Source organism: Triticum aestivum, chromosome 6B (assembly GCF_018294505.1).
Source record: "Triticum aestivum cultivar Chinese Spring chromosome 6B, IWGSC CS RefSeq v2.1, whole genome shotgun sequence".
Lineage (NCBI taxonomy): Eukaryota > Viridiplantae > Streptophyta > Magnoliopsida > Poales > Poaceae > Triticum > Triticum aestivum.
In genome coordinates, this window is record NC_057810.1 from 491,911,828 (window position 1) to 491,922,712 (window position 10,885).

At 46.0% G+C, this 10,885-nt stretch overlaps 1 pseudogene; it reads right to left on the reverse strand.

Moving 5' to 3' along the window:
* Positions 1-282: 282 nt before the first annotated feature.
* On the reverse strand, positions 283-10,672 carry LOC123139292 (pheophorbide a oxygenase, chloroplastic-like; annotated as a pseudogene).
* Positions 10,673-10,885: the final 213 nt, after the last annotated feature.

Sequence of the window (10,885 nt, forward strand, 5' to 3'; positions counted from 1 at the left end):
TCTTCCCCGAGATTAACTACTGACAACAGGAAATAGGGGAGTTGACGATCCTATTATCCTACAGACCTAACACTCAGATGCATAACTAACAGTCACACGACGTTCAGAGGGGGTGATGCTACCAGCCGCGAAGGGAACATAACTTGACCCATGGGTAATCAATTATAATTCTAGTTATAAAACATTGCTAAATAACAAAGCAACATCAGCTGATGGTACCTTGCAATGCTCTCTAAGCATATGTTCCTTGTTCCAGCACTCAAAACAATAATACAAAGCAGGTCAAGCAATCTGAAAATTTGATTAGGTGTTGTAGCAATGTTCCCAGCATGAATTTAGCATTTTATTGATGTGTATCCCTTGGATAACTTATCGTACAATGGATAGAAATGTCTCTTGGCAAGCAAGATCTTCGTACAATGGATAGAAATAATAGTAATCATCCTCTTCTATCAGAGGAAACCTTGTATAGGAAACAAGTAAACTCATTCTGAAATCTTTGCACATCATTTACCTTGTGGTGAGAAAATTCTATATGCGAGGGATCAGAGACGTTCTCCATCAACGTGTCATACCCATAGAAGAGGTCCCTCTGGATCGTCACGGTGGAGAAGGCCGGGTCATTGAACTCTTTTGGCATCCTGAAACCAAGCGAAACAAAATGAAGAAGTCCCGCAGCATAGCTGCAGAGTTGACGCACATATATTGGAGGCTTGGTGGCCTTGGCCTTGTCCCAGCCCTTCCCGTTAGGCCAGACGAAGAGCAGCCTCTGGGAAGGAGCGTGTGGAACTTGGTGGTGCAGGCCCTGGGCGAGCGCAGCGCCCAGGCCTCGGGGCCCTCGGGCACGGCCTGCGGGATCCTGGTGCAGGCACCGGAGCCGTCGAAGGACCAGCCATGGTAGGAGCACTGCAGGTCACCCGTCTCGTCGATCCGCCCCTCCTACGTGCGCGCACGCACGCAGCACCCACTCATCAGTACTATAGGATTTGGCTCTTGAAACAAACAGAGGCAAGGGAGAGGAGATGAGATGAGAGGTACCGAGAGCGGGGCGAGGAGGTGCGGGCAGCGGTCATCGAGCGTGACCCACTCACCGGAGTTGGGGTCGTTCCAGATTACGAGGTCGTGGTTGAGGAGCTGGAACGGGGTGGGCACGCGCGGGTCCAGATCCTCCACGAGCGAGACCGGGTACCATCGTCCTGCTCTGCGCCTTGGTGTGAGGTATCTGCCCCTCCGTTGCCAGCGTCGGGGCTCTGAGGTGCTCCGCCTCCATGTCGTACCGCAGCACCGCGAAGCACTCGAGCCGCTCCTCGAGGAAGAGCACGTAAGTGCGCACCCGCACGGAGTAGTCCTAGGCCAGGTGGCCAGAGTCTTCCTTGAAGTTGGACATCTGCAGTGCGTGGCCCCGGCACCGCCCGTGGCTCAGCAGCTCCTCCCTAAACGCGCCGCCGTCGCTCGCCCGTGGCTTAGTCCAGAGATGAGGTTGGGGCAGAGTCAAAGTCGACCGCGGAGGGTGACCTGCGGCGCGGGGGAGTGGAAGGCGAGGGTGGGGCTTGAGGTGGAGGCCGCGCGGAGGCGGGCGAGGAGGACGGGGTGCGTGCTGAGGCGGACGATGGCAGATCGAGATCTGAGGGAGGGAGAGCGTGGCTTGGAGACGGGGATCGAGGGGAGGGTCGGGCATCGTCGGTGGCGTCGGAGAGGAGATGGGGGGAGGAGGAGTGCGATGGGAGTTTGGGGGTATGGGTCGGTGGCTGTGGGTGGGGTTTGGGTAGGTGGCTGCGGGTGGGGTTTTCTTTTTCATTTTTTTTCTTTTTTGTAGATGGATGAATGGATGGATGGATGTGGGATGAGGAGATGGATGGATGGATGGGCGCCATGTCATCGATCCGTGTGACAACGAATTCCACCAATGAGAATAGAGCACATATAATAGTGTTTTTGTTTTTGTTTTTCTTCTACTTTTTCACATGATTTTTTTTAAAATGATCTCATATTATGCACAAGGGTGCATATTGGAATGACAAACAATGTTGCCTAAGGAAGTTTTCATTTTCTTTGCACGAAAATTTCATTTTCCATTTTTCGAGTGCCCAAAATGTGTTTTTTTGTGAAGGACCTACCATATATTTGTTGCAAAATTGTACCAAATCAATTTTCAAAAATACTAGGACATATTTAATACACAATTGACCAAATGGTTGGGTGTCAAAAGTTTTGATTCACCTCTCGTGAAAAAGACAAATTTCCGCCGATTCAGTTGGAAGCGGGTCAAATTTGAACTGTAGCTACCTCATAGTTTTCTCTTATTTTTTTTCAAAAATCATTTATATGTACATAAGTATCTATTTAATGAGAGAAACACAAAAAAAATTCCATGATTCAACCACTAGCTAGGAACGGTCATTCCCGCCGTTTTGACCGCATCTTAAAACGGGCATAAAAAATTCAAAAAAATTCAAAGTTGGAAAACCTTCGCATTGTGTCATTATATGTGACCAAGTTACCAGCAAAAATTATAAACTTGTAATACAACAATTATTTTAAAAAAGTGTTCTCCGAAATGAGCTATCAAGTGTGAAGATGAATGGCTTTCAACCCAAATGCTCAATCTTATGGCCACATTCATGGCATAGTTTCTTCAAATGATCTCATATTATGTACAAGGGTTCATATTGGAATGAAAAACAATGTTTCCTAAGGAAGTTTTCATTTTTTTGGACGAAAATTTCATTTTCCATTTTCCGAGTGCACGAAATGAGTTTTTGTTGTGAAGGACCTACCATATATTTGTTGCAAAATTGGACCAAATCAATTTTCTAAAATACTAGGCCATATTTAATGCACAATTAACAAAATGGTTGGGTGTCAAAAGTTTTGATCCACCTCTGGTGAAAAAGACAAATTCCCACTGATTCAGTAGGAAGCAGGTCAAATTTGAACTGCAGCTGCCTCATAGTTTGATCTTTATTTTTTCCAAAAATCATTTCTAGGTACATAAGTATATATTTAATCAGGGAAACATCAAAAGTTTTCCAAGATTCAACCACTAGCTAGGAACGGTCAAGCCCGCCGTTTTGACCGCATTTTGAAACAAGCATAAAAAATTCAAAAAAAAAATCAAAAATTGGAAAACCTTCGCATTGTGTCATTATATGTGACCAAATTTCCAGGAAAAATAATAAACTTGTAATACGACAATTATTTTTAAAAAGTGTTCTCAGAAATGAGCTATCACGCATGAAGATTCAGGGTTTTCAAGCCAAATGCTCTATCTTATGGCCACATTCATGGCATAGTTTGTTCAAATGATCTCATATTGTGCACAAGGGTGCATCTTGGAATTCCAAACAATGTTGCCTAAGGGAGTTTTCATTTTCTTTGCACGGAAAATTCATTTTCCATTTTCCGAGTGCCTGAAATGAGTTTGTTTTGTGAAGGACCTACCATATACTTGTTGCAAAATTGGACCAAATGAATTTTCTAAAATACTAGGCCATATTTAATGCACAATTGACAAAATGGTTGGGTGTCAAAAGTTTTGATCCACCTCTGGTGAAAAAGACAAATTCCCGCCGATTCAGGAGGAAGCGGGTCAAATTTGAACTGCAGCTGCCTCATAGTTTGCTATTTATTTTTTCCAAAAATCATTTCTAGTTACATAAGTACATATTTAATCACAAATACATGGTTCGGTGGCGATACATCAAGGTTTGGACAGTGGCCGTGGGCCCCAACTCTAGAGCGCGCAAACTTGCATGCCCGCCGCGTGGTCACCGCGTGACCGTGGTGTTGCCATGTGTTCTGGGCGGCCTTGGCATGTCTAGTTCGTTGGGCAATCCCCCGGTAGGTGCTAGGAAGAAAATCACAACAAAAGATTCTCATGAGGAGACCGACCGATGCTCAAACATGAATATGCAGCCAAGTGCTTGATTAGCGGTACAGGAAATGCACATGGCTAAATGGGCGTGACTTTTGGCTGAGGATGATCAGTTACTAAGAAAACCGTCTTCACAAATTTTCTGCTCAAAAGGAGGAGCCTAGGTGGTACTTTCTTTGCAAAGTACCACACTGGACATAAATACGAATGTTGAAGCTGGTCTCAAAATAATGAATGGATTGAGCTAGCATTTGGTGGAGGATGGTTATTTCGGCATAGGAAAGCACTGCAGAAAATGGATACCATTTGGACATGCCAAAGTGGTACTTCCTTCACAAAGTGTTTTTCTGAACAGAACAGGAAAATAAATAATTTTGAATTATTTTTGAATTAGGCAAGGAAGGTTTTTTACATATTTGACGAAGATATGACCCAAAGAATTTATGCGGTTTTTTTGGGAATTTTGGGAATGATAGAAATATAGGTTGCTTCACAACCTAGGGCAAAAACTGCCACATGGACATGACACATAGGCAAAACTGATGAGGTGGCGCCTAGTCATAGCAACCCACCACAATTTACATGGTTATGACCATCTATATTGGTCATGATCAGCTAGAAATAAGGCAGCGGACTAGTGCTATCTGCTTTTTGACCATTTCGTGTAAGGAAATTACGACCTTTCTGACCAAAATGGTCGTTATAGTTTAGGGCTTGGAGCCCCCCGAACAGCTTCTGACCAATTAGTCTGAAATGGTCATAGATCTATGACCAATTCTTCCAGGGCCACTGACATAAGGTCACTAGTTAACATATTTTTTGTAGTGGTCGTGCCGAGACACCACGTGATGATCGAGTGTGATAAGCTCTACATTCACATACAACAAGTGCAAGCCAGTTTTGCACACGCATAATACTCGGGTTAAACTTGACGAGCCTAGCATATGCAGATATGGCCTCAGAACTCTAAGACCAAAAGGTCGAACGTGAATCATATAGTAGATATGATCAACATAGTGATGTTCACCATTCAAACTACTCCATCTCACGTGATGATCGGACATGGTTTGGTTGATTTGGATCACATGATCACTTAGATGACTAGAGAGATGTCTGTCTAAGTGGGAGTTCTTAAGTAATATGATTAATTGAACTTAAATTTATCATCAACTTAGTACCTGATAGTATTTTGCTTGTCTATGTTTGTTGTAGATAGATGGCTCGTGTTGTTGTTCCGTTGAATTTTAATGCGTTCCTTGAGAAAGCTAAGTTGAAAGATGATGGTAGCAATTACATGGACTGGGTCCGTAACTTGAGGATTATCCTCATTGCTGCACAAAAGAATTACGTCCTAGAAGCACCGCTGGGTGCCAGGCCTGCTGCAGATGCAACTGACGATGTTAAGAACGTCTGGCAGAGCAAAGCTGATGACTACTCGATAGTTCAGTGTGCCATGCTTTAAGGCTTAGAATTGGGACTTAAAAGATGTTTTGAACATCATGGAGCATATGAGATGTTCCAAGAGTTGAAGTTAATATTTCAAGCAAATGCCCAAGTTGAGAGATATGAAGTCTCCAACAAGTTCTACAGCTGCAAAATGGAGGAGAATAGTTCTGTCAGTGTTGGGGATATAACTATTAGGTATGACCCGCCCAGGAGGGGCGGAGTTACACCTATGAAGACTCTTGAAGCCTAGGACAAGCTTGAAGATGGCGGTTCAGTTAAAGGCCCAAATCCCAAAGGCGACTTAAGGCCCGTAGAGATAAACCGCCATATATACGTGACTTGTATTGTAAGGCAAGAATAGTTAGAGACCGAGCTGGACACTGTTTATGAGCCGTCCGGGACTCTATGAGCCGCTGGGTGTCGACCTCTGTATATAAAGGGATGACCCGGCGGCGGTTCAGGGCAAGTAAGATCAGATCGAGAGCTAGATCAAGCGATTCCACTCCCTAGTAATCGAGACATAAGCAATCCCACTCAAACTGGATCTTAGGCTTTTACCTTCACCGTAAGGGGCCGAACCAGTATAAACCCCGTGTCCTTTGTCCCGATTAACCCCTTTAAGCTTCCTAGTTGCGATGGCTCCACGACTAGGTCCTTTCACTAGGACATCTGATGTGACAATTCCATGACAGTAGGCACCCGCCATGGGGCCAGCGCACGGTGGATTTGAATCTTGAAGGGCAGCTTCAAAGGGCGCAAGGGATACGTTGTGGGTCAGGTGACCAATAGTCGTCGCGGCAAGGTCTACATCGACGACGCAGGCTGGGGCCCCGACGCCGGCTCAATTGAGTATGGGTACCGGGCCCCCTTCGGCGGAATCCACGTCTTCATCGGCAAGATCGGCGAATTGGGCCCTGAGCCGGACATCTGCACCGACCTCGTTGAGACGGCTTAGCGTGCGAGACCCGCCCGGGCTTAGCCTTCTATGAAGCGTGCCTTTGTGGGATGCATCCACGGAGGAGAACTTCCTGAAGGATTTGTGACGGCCGGTGAGACAACCATCTACTCTGATGTCGAGTCGTCTAAGGGTGAGACAGATTCGTTGTATCAATTACAAGACGGCGGGCTTGGGGGCTGTTCCGATGGCAGTAGTATTCCAGATCTCCTTGAACCACCGAGCAGAGTTGGGATCTTCATGGCTGGCACGCAACCCATTCAAAACTCCACAACTGCAGCAGCGGTAACCTCTGAGTCAGCGGCAGCCGGGGCAGGAAGCCCTGTGCGCCCGCCGGCTCTGGTGCTGATGGATCTCATGGATAAGATGACAGCTCTGTTAACCGCCGCAGTCAACCCGGCGGATCAAGCTCAACATGATGCAGAAGTGGCGCAGTTAAAACAATATATAGTGCATGCTAAGGAAGACCTGACGGCGGAAGATGTCAGGATGACCGCAGAGCGGGCGGCTTTGGACGCTCAGGCTCAACAGATTCAGTTGCAGGCTTTCCAACTCACGATGGTTCAGAACGCATCAAACGAGGTCATGAGGAGAAGGTATCATAAGAGTCAATCCCGTCTGCCTCCGGTTTATGATCCTCGAAACCTCTTCTGAACGCCCGGGGCAGGGCCCAGTAACCCACCGGAAGTAAATCGGGTCGCAATACCCGGGGCTGGGACGCCGGTTCAGCCATGTACGATGGAGCCACCCCAGATGAATACTGCTTCGCCTCAGTATATATCAACACCACCGGGTCATTATTCTAACCCTTTGGAGAACATGGTTGATGCGGCGGCATGGTTGGCGACTCTCTCGGTAGAGGGCGACTCTCCGACGGCGGTTGAAACTCGTAGGATCAGGGAGCTTCTTCAGACGGCTTTTGCACAGCAGGAGGCATACCCATATAGGCGGGACAAGATTCATTCAACCCCTCGTCCAAGCCGGAGCCCGAGTTATAGCTGGCACATGGACTCAGCAGCCGTTTCAAGCAACGCCCGGCGCCGTGACTAGCCATGCGAGCATGACCCGGCGTGTGATGAAGCTCTTAACTTTGTTGATCAGGACAGACTACGTCAAGAGGCTGAGTGGGTGGCTCAGCAGGCGGTTGTGCAGGCGGCTCAGCGGGCGGCTTACCAGCCTTTTCCGGTTTATCCGACGACATCTACTGAGGTAGGTGTGACCACTAGGACCAGAGGTATCCCGTGTCTGGTGCCGGCTCTGCGTAACGAGCGTTTGCCCAAGGATTTCAAGGGGCCTTGAAAGGTTCCTAATTACACGGCTGATTTACAGCTTGGGCATGGATTGAAATCTATGAGATGGCTATGGAATTACTGGAAGTCAGTGATGCTGTGATGGCCAAGTATTTCACCATGATGTTGGATGGGACTGTCCGCACTTGGTTGAAGGGGCTGCTGCCTAATTCCACTTTTCATGGGCGTAGCTAAAAGTCCGGTTCATTCAGAACTTCAAAGATACGTGCAAGCAGCCCATGTCAATTGTGGATTTGAATAATTGCAAGCAAGAGGAGGGAGAGTCCATGACCCATTGGGTGCGCTAGGTCAAGGCCATAATACATTTGTCTGATAAGATGGATGCCGTGTCTGCAGTCTTAATGTTGGAGAAAATTGCCGTTTTACGCCTCTAAAGATGAAGCCGGGGTGGCTCAAGCACGATTGTAATGACATGGGCCAGCTGATGGCGGCTCTAGTCAAATACGCTGATTCTGATAGTACCAAGGATCTCGAGTCTGATGATGAGAAGACAGGGAAGGGAAAGAAGAACGGCAACGCCAAGGGTCCTTAGCATAACCCGGCAAATCAAGGAGGTAATAATAAACACTAGATCATCGATGGCGCGCGTTGCCGCGCCCATCTATTTTTCAATATAATGGTGGGAAATTTGATAAATATGTGATGGCATGGAATATTGATGTTAAATACAAAATAAGTTACATAGAATTTAAGGACAATGAACTTAAAATTTTGGAATAGGAGAACGGAGCACGATAGTGTAATCTGTGTACTGTAGTTGTAAGATCAGTCTCTAAAATCTGATTCCAACCTGCTAGGTATGGTAAAAAGACGTTGTACAATCAGCATTAAATAATCTCCCTTAGCACTGAAATCAGAAACACACACATCAACTTGTCTTGTTCTTGATTTTACTGCATTGACAGTTTATCAATTGATTGATTGATAGATAAGATGTAATCAAAGGGATCATCACATTACTTCACAATATCTGGGAAGGTCATTCTTAACCATCTTGAGAAATGTTAGATTAACCTTCACTATTTTATGATAAAAACTTCAGGGCATAATCTCAATTAGATCAGTATGGGTCTTTTTTATTATCATGTACTTTGCATAATCTGTCCAACTAAATACTGAATTTATGTGACCTTGTAAAATTAGAAGGGATTTTGATGATGTTATTTAAGAAAATAAGAGACATAATTAGGCTAATAACATGAATAGTGAAAAAAAGGCAATCCACCAAAAGGTATTGATTTTACTTTATAACTTGAACACCACATAGGGAACTTCTGACAAAAGTTTCTAAACCACCTAAAAATGCTCGCTTTTGTAGTACTTTCATAATAATACGTCATGTCTGCATTCATGTTTAGCTTCAGGGGATCGGTGTAAAAGGCATATTATGAAATCATAATGCACTATGCATCATTGCAGCAGAAGGAGGATGCCTGCAGCCCAATAACATTTATGTTATTTGCCTGGTCATTAAGGACAGTAAAATATATGTTATAAGTGAACTGTGCACAACTTTATAGTCGAATCTGATACTTCTATAACCTATATGACCAAGCAAAAATGCAGGGTAATAATACACTTACCACTCTAAGCTCTGAATCTAGCACCATTTACACAAATTGAATACTTAAATGTCTAGAAATTATAAGCTCGAGAAATTTCTGGCTAACTATACACTGATATGATGGCATCTATTTTATTGTCAAAAGTAGTAGTTTCCCCTACCGGAGCACCTTTTGCAAGGTATAATCAGATTCTCCATCTCTTAATTCAAATGCATGTCTCATATATTCCCGAATTCAACTGTCCAAATTTTAAGAAGCGAACAACTCCGGCAGCTCTTGAGCCAACACATTGTACCTGAAACATAAATGGTATGGTAAGTTGATATGAACATCTGTTACATCAATGGACTATGGAGGTTAATGGCATATGCTGTACTGAGTCCATGATGTACTCCTCGGCTCTTCGCACATAGAGAATAAAGACCGTTGAGCACAATGGTTCCTCTTGTGCATTGCATCAAACACATGACATGTATACTGTCAAAGAAATCAAATTCTGGATAGCTTCAAGAACACAGGGCACAAAAGGTTAATTGGGAAGATGGTTTGCTTGAGCAAAGCTAGCCACCGCGCGCCGTGGCTGCCGTTGCCCCGCTTGTCGGATGATCAGTGCACGGAGCACCAGTGAAAGCTTCACCATCAATATATTTATGTTACAGACCTTTTTTTGCAGGAAAATATTCCAGACCTTATTTCTGTGAAACAAATAACTAAGCATACTTTGTATCATTTGAACATTGTTTAAAGAAGTAGAGAGGGGATCGGACCATATAAGTTGATTTCAGTAGGCTTCCCACTGCTGGCCACCACTGTCGATACAAGATGTAAGATCGAGCATGATAGTACAACCTTCCCGTCCTCCTTGGCTCCACCTCCAAGCCGCTAAGAGAAGCTCAAAGCATTGCGCTTCCATAACAATGAACGGCGAGGTGGTGCAGGAGGCCTGCGCTGTGCTGCTGGAGTGCGTGCTAGGGCTTCGACTACCTGGCCATCAGGAAACGTAGAAATTAGTCATGAAAAAAGCAAGATGGAGAATTAGGCAACCAGGTAGAGGTTGCCCTGCATCACGAAGAGGTACTTCCCTACCCTGGCGACTGATGACTGCCCTGCCACCAGCCCACCACCAGCGATGGCGAAGACCCTGGCGCAGGGACCCATCACGAGGACCCGGTTGATCCTTCATCATCGCACCGTGGTCTGCATACAGCCGCCAAAACCTCCATCTGTCCCCTGTCCGGGATCGATCTTAGCTGCGAGGCGCGGTCAGCGTCCTCCATTATCTCCCTCGTCCCGCGCCCACCGGTTGAATGGATTGCCCCCAAATGCTAGGTTCTATAGATCGACTCGCGACCCACATCCCACATTGGATACCCTCGATCGATTGCTGCTGGATCCTCTCGATCCAGTGGTACTGGATACCCTCGCGCCCGGCGCTTATAGCTTGGATCCACTGGTGCCTCGCCTGGATCCATACACTGGCCACCCACATTGAAGCCGCGTCGGCCGCATCGAGCGCCGCCATCCCCTCTCTGTAGAACGATCCTTCGAGACGGAGCGGTACTTGTTTTTTTTGACAAAAGGAGACGGAGCAGCACTCGCTGTGAGGTTCGTTTGTTGCGTTGGGCCCAAGCAGGGAAAACGGGACGGATGCAGCACAATTAACCAGAGTGGTCAGAAAAAGCTACGGGAGCAGCTGCCCTTGCGACATTTAGCCCACTTCGCGATTAAGGTACAG